We start from the raw sequence: 14,435 nt of genomic DNA on the forward strand, positions 1-14,435 counted from the left end.
GCCCCAGAATAAGTAGGAAAACCAGCACAGTATAATGCTACCCACCTCCAATTACAAAGATGGTTCAAAAGGATATCATGACTGATGGTATCAAAAGTTGCTGAGAGGTCAGGAGGAGAAAGGATGGATACACTACTCCATCCTGCTTCCACCAAAGGAAGAATTTGATCAGTACTCACTCAGTCCCATATCTGTGCCTGGATCACAACTGAAAAGGGTCCAGGTAATCTGTTTTAATCCAGAGTCGTTTAACTGTAAGCACCTTCCCACAATCTTCCCTAAAAAGGGAATGTTAGAAACTGGATGAAAGCTATCTAGATGAGCTGGATTAAGCAATGATCCTTTAAGATTTGGCCATATCATCACTCTTTAAGTAAAGGTAAGACCATTCCCACCATCAAGGAAAAGTTAATCATCTTAAATTAGGATTGTCCCTGCATCCTATCATTGTATGACTCCATTCTTTTGTTTTCCAACCAGCAGAGTCAATGGAGAACATGGAAGTAAGGTTGCAAGTTACAGTCATGTGATGTTTAATGAGTGGTGATTCATTTAACAACCAAACAGGAACTGATCTAAACGTTGTGATCATAAAATTTTTCACTTAGTGACTGTAGCAGTTAGGCACCCAATTGTGGTCTATCTATACTCTCACTTCTCTGTGGACATGGCATATTCTATCTATCTATCTATCTATCTATTTATCTATCTATCTATGTATCTTCCTTCCTCCCTTCCTTCCTTCCTTCGTTCCTTCCTTCCTTCGTTCCTTCGTTCCTTCGTTCCTTTCTTCCTACCTACCTACCTACCTACCTACCCCATACACACCTATCCATCCATCCATCCATCCATCCATCCATCCATCCATCCATCCATCCATCTATCCTTCCTCCCTGGCCAGATTATATTTGAAAAGAAGAGAAAAAGTATGTTTTAGCTTAGTTTTTAACTTGCTATGGATCTACTAGGAGAGAAATATAACTCATTTCCACAAAGGTCCATGATGTAATTCTTTATATCCTATCACTCTTGGTTTTTTTATATCTCCTGGTTCACATTTAATTTCTTTTTTGTTTTGTTTTAAATATATATTTCATTTCATACAAGTTGGTTCATCATTATCTTCTAAAATTAAAATGTGCTTAAGGTTGGGATTTAGCAGCTTTCTATATAACAAGTCTTCTGCCCACTAAAAGCATAAAAGCACCCAGTTTTGCATGCATATTTCTCTCAAAGTAATGGAGGCTGGGTGGAAATTAACAGAGGAATAATATGGATCACATCCAAATGCGTCCCCCCCACAACAGATGGTTCTTATTTAATTAAAGGGAAAACACATTTGAAACAATTTGTGCAGTTTGTTTTCTGTTGTTTCTCTCTGTACAGCCCTCAAAATCGATTTATTGCTAGTGTCTTCTGCAACATTAAACCTGAAAGGCTTTAATTTAAACAGATCCGATTGTTAGAAGTGACAGCTAGGATTCATCAAGTTCAGCTTTTTTTTTTCTGGTGCTTTCGTGTGTGCAAGAGTGTCTACACACTCATTTTGATGTCAGAACTTCTCTGGAAGAAAGAAACAAAATCAGTACAGTAAGCCAAGAGCTTAGACCACTTAATAGCTTTCAGAATAAATATTCTCCTGCCCATAAATTAACAAGTCAATATGACCATTCAGAATTAAAATCCAAACATAAAACAGCTGAGAAACAAAATTTTACCCTGTAAGATGGACAATGCAATGGATTAGATTTAGGCCAGTCTTCACATTCTGACCTAAAGACCTAAATCTAAATCTGGCCTAAATCTAATCCATGTTGATATTATTAGACTGATGTACATGAGCAAATATCTTGGTAGAAGGAAATAGAGCTTCTGAAAGTTTACCTCACTCTATAGAGATTAGGAATGGAGTCCATCTGGTTTAATTTTTTAATTAAAAGGGAATGCTTCAAGTGTTACAATCTTTTTAATAGAAGACTTGGAATTATGTTTATTGAAGTTCTGAATGGAACAATAAATATAAAGGAGATAGAGAAATACTATTAAAACAAAACGATTTAGGTGCAAAACTTTGGAGCACACAAATTTAAAGGTAAATTCAGCCTCTTTGGTCAATTTGCATAATAAAATAATTTAAACATTGCTATGAGGTTACAAAGGACAGCTGCAAGCAAGAAGATAAAAATATCAGACAATAACCACATTCCTATTTTGGACCCCATTTCCAGTTTGTTCTTAAATGCTAAACACGAGACTCCTCTGAAAGGTTTATCACACTTGGAGGGGAGGCTGTTGTTTTCTCTTCCCTGTCCCTGATTATGCTAGCTTTTTGGATAGTATATGGGATTTCTAATCTTTCCTTGCAAGGAAACCTCACAGCAGAGTTGGATGAGTTTCTCACTTCTGTTGCCAATAATAACAGCCATGTAGACCAGCAATGGAAAGGAGATAACTTTCTACAAGTGATTTTATTGAAAAAACAATAGCAATTATACATATGTCTTATATCAATTTAAAATGATTCCATTCTGCTTTGAAGTTGCTCAAGGTACCCTTTCCCTCTTGCATTAAGATAGGAAAAAATAAAAAAATTGAACAATCTCAGCCAAATCTTGAGAGATCTCAACACAGTCTCATGTTAGGTGAATCTGTGAAGGATGGGGATATTATTGTCCACAAGTAACATAACAGTTCTCTACCATCTCATGTGTTATGCAGTTACCAACCCAGTCAGTCATTAAGTGACTTAAACATGCTGGATCAAACCCTATCTAGTTGAGTACACTATTCTGGGACACACAATGGCCACATAGGAACCTCTTAGGGCAGAAAAGCAGACCATTAAGAAAGCAATCTGGAATATTAAAGATTCATATAAATTGGACCAGGTTCATACAAGGATAATGAAGATACTTAGATGATTCAGAATAGAGTATATTGAAGTGGAGACTGAAAGAATTAGGAATATTTAACTTGTAGGAAACATTTAGGAAAAATATGATAAGATCATTCAAGTATGTGAAAGGATATCACAAAGAAAAAGACTAGGATCTGTTCTTCACTGTTCCAGACATAGAGAAATGGATTTAAATTATAGGAAGAAAGATTCCATTTGACTAAATTGTTATAGTAACTGCAGTTTGACAATGGAACCAATTATTCAGGCTCTCCAGACTTTGCTTGTGCTAAAGTAGAGGCTGGATAGCATCTGTAGGACTGTTTTAATTTGGATTTCTGCCCAGAGCAGATAGTTGGACTCAGTAGCCCCTTCCAACTCTATGGTTCTATTATCTTCCATTGTTGCTGTTTCCTAGGAACTGATATTTTAGACATGGTACCTCTGATCCTGGAGTCAACTTATAACCCAGCTGTGCCCAGACTGTTTCTTTGCAGACCCACTACATCATCCTCAAAATGTTTTGCAAACCATTCCATAAGGAAGAGGTTTTTTTTTCATATGTTCTTCTAAGCCTGCCAGATAAAAACCACCAATCAAATCCACATTCCCATGTTCCAACCACTTAATGTGTAAAGAACATCACTTCACATTGAGACATCACACACACAAAAAATATAATTTAAAAATAGCAACTATTATATTGTGCAACAAGATGAGTTAGGCAAGTGACACTAGATGTAATAGTCTAACAATTAACATGACGCATAAAGTTGTATAGGATTATATCTCCCTGTTTTTAGTGGAATTCCTGTAATATATGGAATACAAGTTGAAAATCGTTAGTGTAGACCTGTAGCCAATAAAAAATATTCTTGTTTATTTAAAGAATTTATATGGCTACCCAACTGGAACACTGCAACTTTAACCAGCTTACCAGAAACCCAAAACAAACAAAAACAAAATGACAATTCCAGTTGAACTCCCTACACAATTATTAAAAAGTGATTGCAATTATTACTCCCCACTGATAGGATCCCCAATCATCTTGGCCCAGTGGCCAAGAAAAAAAAGCAACAACAAATTCTTTAGTGCCTTTCTAAAAGCCATCCAGGTCAATACCAACTTCCAGAAGGCAGGAGTCTTAGTGGAAAAGGAATGACTACAGAGTGCTTAGATCTGGTCCATGGAGCTGGCCTGAAAACAGCGAAGAACTGGCCCGTGATGCCTCTACAAGTGAAAATGGAGCTTGGGAGCCCATTTTTGCTGGCAGAGCTCTCAGGCCACCACAGGCACCCCTGACATGAGTAACGTTGAGCGGGCCATGCCCATTCTGGCCACGCCCACTCCTGCCCCACAAGGTCAAACACATCCCTGATGCGGCTCTTAATGAAATCAAGTTTGACACCCCTGAGGTAGAGCATGTAGAATAGACAGATGGCATTGGGGAGATGCGATCCTGCAAAAAACTAGTCTAGTGCCCCATAGGACTTTTTAGGTGATAATGTTGTGAGCTGCCCTGAATCATGTACTTCAGCTGAGTAGCCATATAAAGCGAACAAATAAAAACAACCTGAATTATATCTGGAAGCCTACAGAACAGAGGTGGGTTTCAGCAGGTTCTGACCAGTTCTGTAGAACCGGTAGCGGAAATTTTGAGTAGTTTGGAGAACCAATAGTAAATATTCTGACTGGCTCCACCCCCATCTATTCTCTGCCTCCCAAGTCCCAGCTGATCAGGAGGAAATGGGGATTTTGCAGTAACGTTCCCCTAGATTGGGGACGTAATGGAGATTTTACAGTATCCTTCCCCTGTCACACCCACCAAGCCACGCCCACCAAGCCATGCCACACCCACCAAGCCACACCCACAAAACCAGTAGTAAAAAATTTTGAAACCTACCACTGCTACAAAGACCAGTATAGTTTATGAACCAAAGGTGTTACTTGGGCATATGACAATATACCCAAATTATTAGTGCTGCTGCATTCCAAACTTGCTCTCTAGAATTCTTCTACCATCAAGCAGCACAGCAGAGAAACCATTTCAGGAGCCTTTGCCTTGAAAAGTGGAATAAAATATATTTAAAGAAGATATATTTATGGAACAATTTTCTTGTTTTTAGTATAGTACAGTAGTCTTTGTAACATCTTTAATGAAATATTAATTGGAACAGATATATTCAGACTTAAATTTGATTTTTATGTAATAATTTGATATATTTCTAGATATATTATTTTATAAGCTGAATGTGTATCAACATTGTAGGCAACAAACACAATATTGAAAAATGCTGCAATTAATATTATCATTCCCTGATCTACCAGAAGGGGTAGCTAGAGAGCAACCTAAAATGAATCATCTTCCCTTGTGCAAAAATACTAAATTATTAAATATGGTTCAAAATGATGGCCAAATTCTTCCATTAAAGATGTACCTTTTAAAAAAATGCAAACAAATTGTTTCCTCTGTATTCTTTTTCTAGTGCTGAAGTCTATAGCACCTGAAAAACGCTACTCATGGATTCCTTTCATGTATGCTGAGTTGTACATTGAAAAGTATAATTTATGTTTTCTATCCAAAGTAGGAGCTCCATGTCAAGGATCAAGGAGGGACTTGAAAAAATACAAAGAAGAAATATGTCAGTTTGTCCAGAAACAGAGTTGGTTGTATCAAAATCCAGGTATTATTTAGGGAGAGAGGATTGTACATTGTGCGTCTCCAGAAATCCAATCACATGAAAAAAATATTAACAAAGATGATAAGGTCCTGTGAGATATATAGCATGAAGTGGAAGTTAAGGGTGATAACTCTTGAAGAATATTGTGTTTGGATGCCAGAGATTTGAGGATGCCAATTTTATCTTTAAAATTGAAGATGAAATATTTATGCCTGATTACTTTTATCAACTACCTTTTAAGAAAAAAACAGATGCAAATGATCTTGCTTAGGGCTGGAACCAGTGGTGAAAAGCTACTGGTTCATCCGAACCGGTATTTCCGACGATCAGCTGTGCCGCGCGATTTATATTCGCCTGAAAGCAGGAAATCCTGCTTTCTAGCAAATCTAAATCGCGCGGCACAGCTGTTCTCCCCCTCGCTATTCTACTTACCTTGTTAAGCTTCCTTTTTCTGCACACAACATGTGTTTGGTGCACATTGCACATACGCGGGCAGTGAACCAGTGGCAATTTGGGGAGGATTTCACCACTGGCTGGAACATAAGGAGTATCCTTCTCAATAGTTAATTGATGTGAAGCTAGTTCTCCTCCCACTGTGTACCAAAGATAGGAGCTGTTATTTTATTCATTCTTTAAGATTATCTCCTCTGTTTTCTTCAGGAACACAATTCTGTCCTATGACAATGTTTTATTATAGCTAAGCTGAGAGATGCTGAGCTTCCATGGCTTGGGCTATAGTTGAATTTGGATCTTTCCAATTTTGGATTAGCAAGCATTATCCTAGAGTGGTTTACACCAGCGGTCCTCAACCTTTCTGGTTTGGTGGCCTGGCTGGGGGTAGAGATAGTTCTGTGCAGTGGTGAAATGTAAAATTTGTTACTACTGGTTCTGTGGACGTGGCTTGGTGGTGGTGGGTAATATGACTGGGTGGGTGTGGCCAACTTTTCTTTTTTTTGTACTTTTAAAAGCATTTTTTCTACAACCTTAAGAGGTTGCAGGAAAAAATGCTTTTAAAAACCTCTGACGATCCCAGCTGAGCCACACGATCATCAGACTCTTTTTTTTTCTTTTAAAAGGATTTTTTAAACAACCTCTTTGGCCGAAGAGATTGTAGAAAAAATGCTTTTAAAAGTAAAAAAAAAAAAAAGCCTCTAATGATTGTACGGCTCAGCTGGGCATGGGGGGGGCCAGGGATTTTTGCTACCGGTTCTCTGAATCACCCGCCGCCATCGCTACCGGATCAGGCGATCCGGTCCAAACTGGGAGCATTTCACCCCTGGTTCTGTGTGAGTGGCAGGAGGATGTGCAAGCATGTACAGTTCCATTTACACAAATGGCAGGTGCGTGTGCCCGCAGCTCACACAAATGGAGCTTTGTGTGCACGAACTCACCCACCACTCATACGGCCACGGCCCATAGGTTGTGGACCCCTGATTTACACAACTATTTACATTAGGATCTCTGTTTTCTATCCTGAAATAGAGAAGTATGTATCATCTATTGTTAGTAATCTGTCTAAGAAAGAACTGTGAGCAATTTTTAAAAATTGGGTCTGTGATCCATTGACAGTCCTTGCATTGCTTGCTTATGCCAAAGGCAATAAACTGGTTTGGGAATCTAGGAAAAAGTGATTGCAGAAGATTTTCGCTGCAACTGCAGGTTTTTCGGATTTCCTGTTAATATTGTTTTGGATAAAACTATTACTGACCTCAAGAATATCTTGATTTGTAGAATAACTAAAGAACTAGATAAGATGTTAAAAGAAAATTTTTAATTTTAATTTTTAAATTATTTCATCCTATGCCTTTTTATTTAATGATGACACAGAGTGCAATCTAATGCTATATGTTTGTAGCTGTGTGGATTTGTAGATGATCTGCTAGTAATTAGTTACTGCATTTTATTAGATTCTGCTGACCTTTATAGGCACCAGGCCTGCCTTATATAGAAATTGCTTCCATGCAGGAAAATTTTCATTACTGCTGTGGCTGATGATGGAACATGTAATTGATGCGTTTTGTATGTACAATGAAATCTTGCTCAACTGCATGAATGAAGCAGCCCTAATTTCTATTTTAGGAAATATGTTAATAAGATGGTCAAGAAAGTCACTAATTTGTGATGAATTATGGTGAATGAAAGTCTCAATACCAAAAATAAAAAAAAATTGGTCTTGGGATAAGGGCCAGAGTCAGGATCAAAGTTTGAGGTAGATCTCAGCAAGCTGCCTTCCACTCCATTCTATTTTCACAAACATGGTTAGATGGCAATCCTACAGGGAATAGATTCTGACTGACTAATAGCAATGTAGCACAGAGTTCTGAAGAGAAGTACAGACAGCAGCCACAGCTATCTTAATTTTCTTAGGATATTGTATGACTCAGAGGCCTTTTAGAGAACATAGTTTCTTCTTTATCTAGTAGTTCCACACTGGCGGGACCATAATTTTTAACAAAATGTCAAAAGAATAAAAGGTGGAGCACTGGGCTAATTCTGGACTTGATCTCAAGTTCCAGGCTAATTTTAGTAAGAAATTAATTTTCAGAGAGATTATATTTTTAACTTTTTTAAACCCTGCACCCTAAAACAAGCAAGCAATTTAATGGTACATTTCAAAAGGTGAAGCCTTAGGTCCCATTGGAATATGTTTTAGATATTTTATAAGAAAGATATAATTTTAAAATTTTCCATTTTCATAGAAATATGCATTTAAAGAGGCAATATTGGGGACTATTAATGGTTGTTGTCTAGGTGGTCATATCCAGGGAAAAGTGGATAACGTCAATGAGATTGCTCCAAATCCTAATTCTATGAACATGAATTATATCACTTCACCCACTTTGTAACATAAGAATAGCAATAGCAAGGGCATTTAGACCTATATACCACTCCATAGTGCTTTACAGCACTCTTTGGGCAATTTTCAGAGTCAGCATATTGTTCTCAACAATCTGGGTTCTCATTTTACTGAACTCGAAAGGATGGAAGGATGAATCAACCTTGAACCCTATCAGAATTGAACTCCAGACTGTGGGCAGAGTTAGCCAGTAATATTGTGTTCTAATCACTGATCCACCAGAACTCCTGGTCACGAAAGTATTATCTTGGGTCATTAAAAAGTAGTTCATTTTGCCTTAAAGCCTTGCATAGATTTTTCCTTTACTGTTGTATGTATGTATGTATGTATGTATGTTTGTAGTGGTGGGTTTCTACCAGTTCACCCAGCTTCGGGCAAATCAGTAGTGGCGGGAGGCTCCACCCACTTACCCAGAAATCATCACGGAGGTATTGCGCATGTGCAGAAGGTTCTATGCATGCGCAGAAGTGCTACGAGTGAAGCAAACGCACTCACGTGCTCACAGTTCTGAACTGGTAGCGAAGGTAAGTGGAACCCACTACTGTATGTATGTATGTATCTACACACACTCACAAACTTACATATGAAGCAAAAATATCCTACTTTAATCCAAATAGAAATTATTTAAAAAAAGGAAATGACTGGAATAAGTGGGATATTATATGTTTAGTACAGCTCCAAACAAACCATCATGGGTCTTTGACCAAGTGAGCAAAATATAAAACATATATTTAGTACAAAGTGTTTAGTACAAAGTGAAAAGAAAAGTAATAGCACATCTCATTCTATCCTGCACTGAAGCAAATAAAACCACACTTTAAAAAATCATTTACAGATAGTCCTCGTTTAACTCATTTAGTGATTTTTTGAAGTTATGATAATCCTGGAGAATTAAGTTTAGAATTATCTCTACACTTATGACTGTCATAAGTTCCTGTAGCCATAAGATCGAGATTTGATCATTTCACAACAATTTTTTTAAAATTTGATTTATATGGCGCCCTTCTCTGGAGACTCAGGGCGGCTTACAATGCGTTAAGCAATAGCCTTCATACTTTTGTATATTTATACAAAGTCAGTTTATTGTCCCCACAATCCGGGTCCTCATTTTACCTACCTTAGAAAGGATGGAAGGCTGAGTCAACCTTGAGCCTGGTGAGATTTGAACTTGCAGTAATTGCAGGCAGCTGATGTTAATAATAGTGCTTTAGTCTGCTGCGCTACCAGGGCTCCTTTATAAGAGTTGTAATGTCCTGCAGCCTGATTATCACCATTTGCACATTGCCCAACTAACTTACAACAAGCAGTGGAAAAAACAACAATAAAATCACAGATCTTGCTCACATAATGTCTGGTCTATGACTGTGACATTTAGCTATGAAGTTGTCAGTCCCAATTACGATTGTTAAGTAAGTTAACTCCCTGTGATCCGTGTGTAAACTTGTACTTTCGGATTTAACTAGTATAGTTAAATGCACAATTTTTCAGATATGCAGTTTTAATGATCAAAATAACTAAATGTGTGCTCTTGGCATCACAACATAAGCTCCATCACCTATTTACTTCTGTCATCATTGTCATCCAACTACAAAGGGGGAGGAGTTTGCATCACACTATATGTTTTATATTTTGCTCACTTGGTCAAACACCCATAATGGTTTATTTGGAACTGGATTGTGAACTGGACCATTGTGGTCTCATAACTATGAATTGTTATTTTGTATATTTGGTGCAAACCCAGATAACTATGATTTCATTAAATAAATCACAATAAATAAACCTTGGCTTACCATGATGTTTTAAACCTGCAGTTAAGCTCAGAGAGTTTTTTTTTCTTCAGATTGTCAGAATTTCTCCAGATTTTCAGAATCCTCCAATTGGTCATTTTGGTTAGAGTAGAGCTACCAGATGACTACCAAATGACAGCAATATTATCTTGCAAGCTCTACCTCTCTGCTGCCATCTGGTGATCACCTCGATTTTTGCAGTCTAGATGAAACAGCCTGAAACTAGAGATATTAGACTGAACTTTATGCATAAAGTCTGTTTCCTGAACTGATCCTTGTTTCTAACTCTGTAGTTATGGGGAAAATGATGTTAGCAGATTCCGATGACATAAAGATAAAGGTAAAGATTCCCCTTGCACATGTGCTAGTCGTTCCCGACTCTAGGGGGCGGTGCTCATCTCTGTTTCAAAGCCAAAGAGCCAGGGCTGTCCAAAGACGTCTCCGTGGTCATGTGGCCAGCATGACTAAATGCCAAAGGCGCACGGAACGCTGTTACCTTCACACCAAGGGGATTCCTATTTTTCTACTTGCATTTTTTACGTGCTTTCGAACTGTTAAATTGGCAGAAGCTGGGACAAGTAACGGGAGCTCACCCCCTTACACAGTACTAGGGATTCAAACGTTATGGGAACTATGAAAGTTATGGGGAAAACGATGTTAACCGATTATGTTTCCAATGACATAGAAACTCATTAAATTACCAGATCTAGCTTGGGTTTTATTGATTTATTTATCAAATGTATATAACTGCCCATTTCATAAACATGATTCCTGGTATTAAATTATCATGGCTAATGATCAGCATTACACAATAGAGCAGGAAACCTTCCGGTGATGGCTAGGCATTTTGCAGTTGGAATAGAGGCCTAGCTGAGGGAGGAAGAACAGCAGAGCTAGAAGGAATAGGGGGAGAGGCAATGTGCAAAATGTTTTAGCCTTGAAATAGACACTTTGAGTGTGCATACTTAAAACAATAGGAACATTTTAAAGACTTTTGCTTACAATTCAAAAGAAAAAGTGACCATCTGGGGTGATATTATTTTCTGAGTTTCATCCATGCTGGATGCTGCAATGGAGATAAAGTATCTCTGTGTGTTTACTTTTTCTAGCCTAGCCAATATAGCAGATGGATCGAGTCATGTCCCACTTGCTTTGGGGCTAGACTAAATTGGATGAAATGGGCATGGAGTACTGAAAGAAAAACACCTGTGATGCAGATGCGCAGATAGAAGAAGATAATTGCATGGCTGCCAAAATCTTTTTATTATAAAATATTCCTTAAGGAGAAGATGAAACTAATGTTTTTTTTTTAAATAATGAAGAAATTTTGGTGTATGTATTGCTATAATTAATATTTTACAAGTGACTGTTGCTAATGCTACTGATTTGGTGTAGATACAACTTCATGGCAATGGAGGCTGTGCTTGTTTCTTCTGCTTTAATTTCCTATTGATGTTGAGCTTCTAAAAATTCAGAAATTCTGTGCTGGTTTGGGTTGGTTTATTGAGCTTTGGTTTATGTATACATTCTCTTCATGACGTCTCTTGTGTCATGGATTAATATTCATATTTATGCAGTTTATTTGAAAGGATGCTCTGTGATCTTTTCAAGTGAGGTATTTTCACTTTAACGAGACACAGAAGCCTCACTCGATGGGCAGACTGAGGGGAAATGGCTGCCCTACTTTGAGGTTTCAAAGTGGGAGCCACTTCATTTCATCTGAGCATTTTAAAGGTATGCTTTGAAGCTTCATCAAGGCAAAATACCCTTTTAAGCTTTGCATACAAAGCTTTTTTCTTTCTTTCTTCCATCTGTGCAAGCAAAGCATTAGCAAAGTTTCTTTTGCTGAGTTTTTCTGCTGGGCAGAAAGGCTGTAAAACAAAAAAAAATGTTATTGATCTTATTAAGTTGGTAGTGTAATAATGTCAATAGAAAAAATTGGCTAACCTTTTTTTTTTTTTTAAAAGAAATGGAAATCTTCAGAAAATGTCGTGTTGTGACTTTCAGAAAATGTGGTACTTGGCTGTCTGGATCTGGTTATCTTCATGCTACGATAAATGGCAATGAAAGGGAATGTTAAAGAGATCATTAATGTGGACCTATTAATATTTTGGCTTAGCGTTTTAGGATTTAATTAAAGGAGTTTCTCGGTAGAATCAAGGTCCCCCCCCCACTAATAGCAATTCATATATAAACAAACTCCCTTTTAGCAGAGTTGTATTCCCATTGTCTTCTATGAACATTTGTTTTAATATTTTTTTAAAAAAAATGAAATTCAACTTTCTTGGAAGTTGTTGTTGCCTTTGGGTCAACTCCTGCCCATTTTTCTACAATCTGAGTGACTGATAGAGTCAGCACAAACTACCGTTCTCTGGGGGTAGTCTTTAAAGCTCAAGATGCCTTTTGTGCCGAAAAGGGTCATCTGAGCCCAGAGAAGCAATAGAGGAAAATAAAGGTCCGGTTTTGAGTGGGAAGAGCTTGTGCAGGGCTGATGGTGGTAGGTGGGAGGAATGGTGGTCTGCAAGTTAACGAGTTCTGGAGATAGAGGAAAGGTTGGAAATTGAATTGTTTGGCTGTAGCTAGAATTGTGTGGTTTGTGTGTGTGTTTTGTAATCTTGTGCAACCTTGTCTTTTTTGACACCTTTAATAAAGTTGATTTTTGTTTAAATTGTAGAGTTGACCAATGGCTTTCTAGCATGGCTGATCTATGGATTCCAAAAGGTTTTTCGTTTGTTTTCCCTTTATGTATTTAGCCAGAGCAGGGCTGGGAGTGAGAATTTCCCCTTCAATATTCTCCTAATACTCCCAGGGGAAAAGTGGGAAACTGATGGTTCAGATAGTCCTTGTTTAGTGGCTGCTTTATTTAGCAATGGTTCACAGTTATTATGGTGATAAAAAACAAATTTGTGAAAATTGTTTTCAGTCTGCAAATTAAAGGAAAGCTGAAGAAAGATCATAACTACAGTTGTGGTTTCACTTATTAATTATGTTGCTTAATGAATGAAATGTGATTACTAACCACTTGTGGTTGCTAAACAAGGCCTACTTATAATGAAAGGACCTCCTATTCCTGTTGCTGTTTATCTCCAGTCAGGAGTTAGTTCAGAATCAAAGTACCTCAGAGAAAAGGACTGGTTTCAGGCCTGTGGATACTTTCCTTATTCTACAGCCTAACTGGGATTTTTGCGGGAGGGGATAACCAAGGGGGATTTTTACAAATCACATTTTTGATGTTTTGTTTCATTTCAAGAGAATCCACTTGGAATGTTTTTTTCTGAGTTCAGAAAAGTTGTTTCTTGCCAATTCCTTATAGCAATGTTTCCTAACATGTTGTTAAATCGGGCACTGGAAGAGACAGGACACAGTTCCAAGAGTAACAACAGCTCTTTATTAGTAGATCGGTACAAACCAGCTAAAAGCTCGTCCGACAGCTTGCCCTTTTAAAGGGAGCTATCAGACAGGTTAGCCAATGAGGTTTGAGTATTTTCCCACCGGTTTTGCGGACCTGAGTGAAGCCTATGCTTCCTCCTATTCAATATGCAACACCCCTCCCCTCCTGGACAAAACGTAGTCCAATCAAAAAATACATTTACAAACATAGTCATGTAAGTAGGTGGGGCTTTGTCGAGCCCTAGATGACCTGCACAATTCAGTTGGTTCCTGGGTATCGGCCTGAGCTGTTGGATTTGTTGATGGTGCAGTACTTGCCAATGGAATCTTCGGGATTTCGTCATGAGGCGTGGTTGAGTCATTGTTAGACATTTGTTTATTTTATTGGTTAGCGTCTGTAGGGCTCAGCCTCTTGTCGGGTTGAACTATTTCTGGTGGTCGCAGCGGTGAGCTTTCAAGGCAGCCTTGGAATTGGTCCAAGTGCCGTTTCCACAATCTACCATCCTCCAGTTCGATCTTGTATGAGCGAGGACCAGATATTTCTACTATAGTGACTGGAATCCAGAGGGCACCTCCAGCATAGTTTTGAGTGTCTACTCGGGCCCCAATGTTAAATGACTGGATTTTTCCTGTTGAATCAGGAAGTGTTTCAGCTATATAATTTGGGTGCAATCGGTCTAATTGTGAACGGATTCTCCTTCCCATGAAGCGTTCTGAAGGGCTCCTGTTAGTTGTTGCGCTTGGGGTAATATGTTGCACTAAGAGAAATTTATCGATTCATGCTTGCCAATCCCCTGGGCCCAATCCCCTGGACAGTGCCTCTT

General features: G+C 38.2%; 1 protein-coding gene across 1 annotated transcript in view; it reads left to right on the forward strand.

The window, feature by feature from the left end:
* Positions 1-14,435, forward strand: part of ITGA8 (integrin subunit alpha 8) — a 119,612-nt gene that overhangs the window by 9,937 nt on the left and 95,240 nt on the right. The window lies entirely within an intron of this gene.

Source organism: Pantherophis guttatus, chromosome 4 (genome assembly GCF_059756535.1).
Source record: "Pantherophis guttatus breed Tessera chromosome 4, ASM5975653v1, whole genome shotgun sequence".
In the NCBI taxonomy this organism is placed as follows: domain Eukaryota; kingdom Metazoa; phylum Chordata; class Lepidosauria; order Squamata; family Colubridae; genus Pantherophis; species Pantherophis guttatus.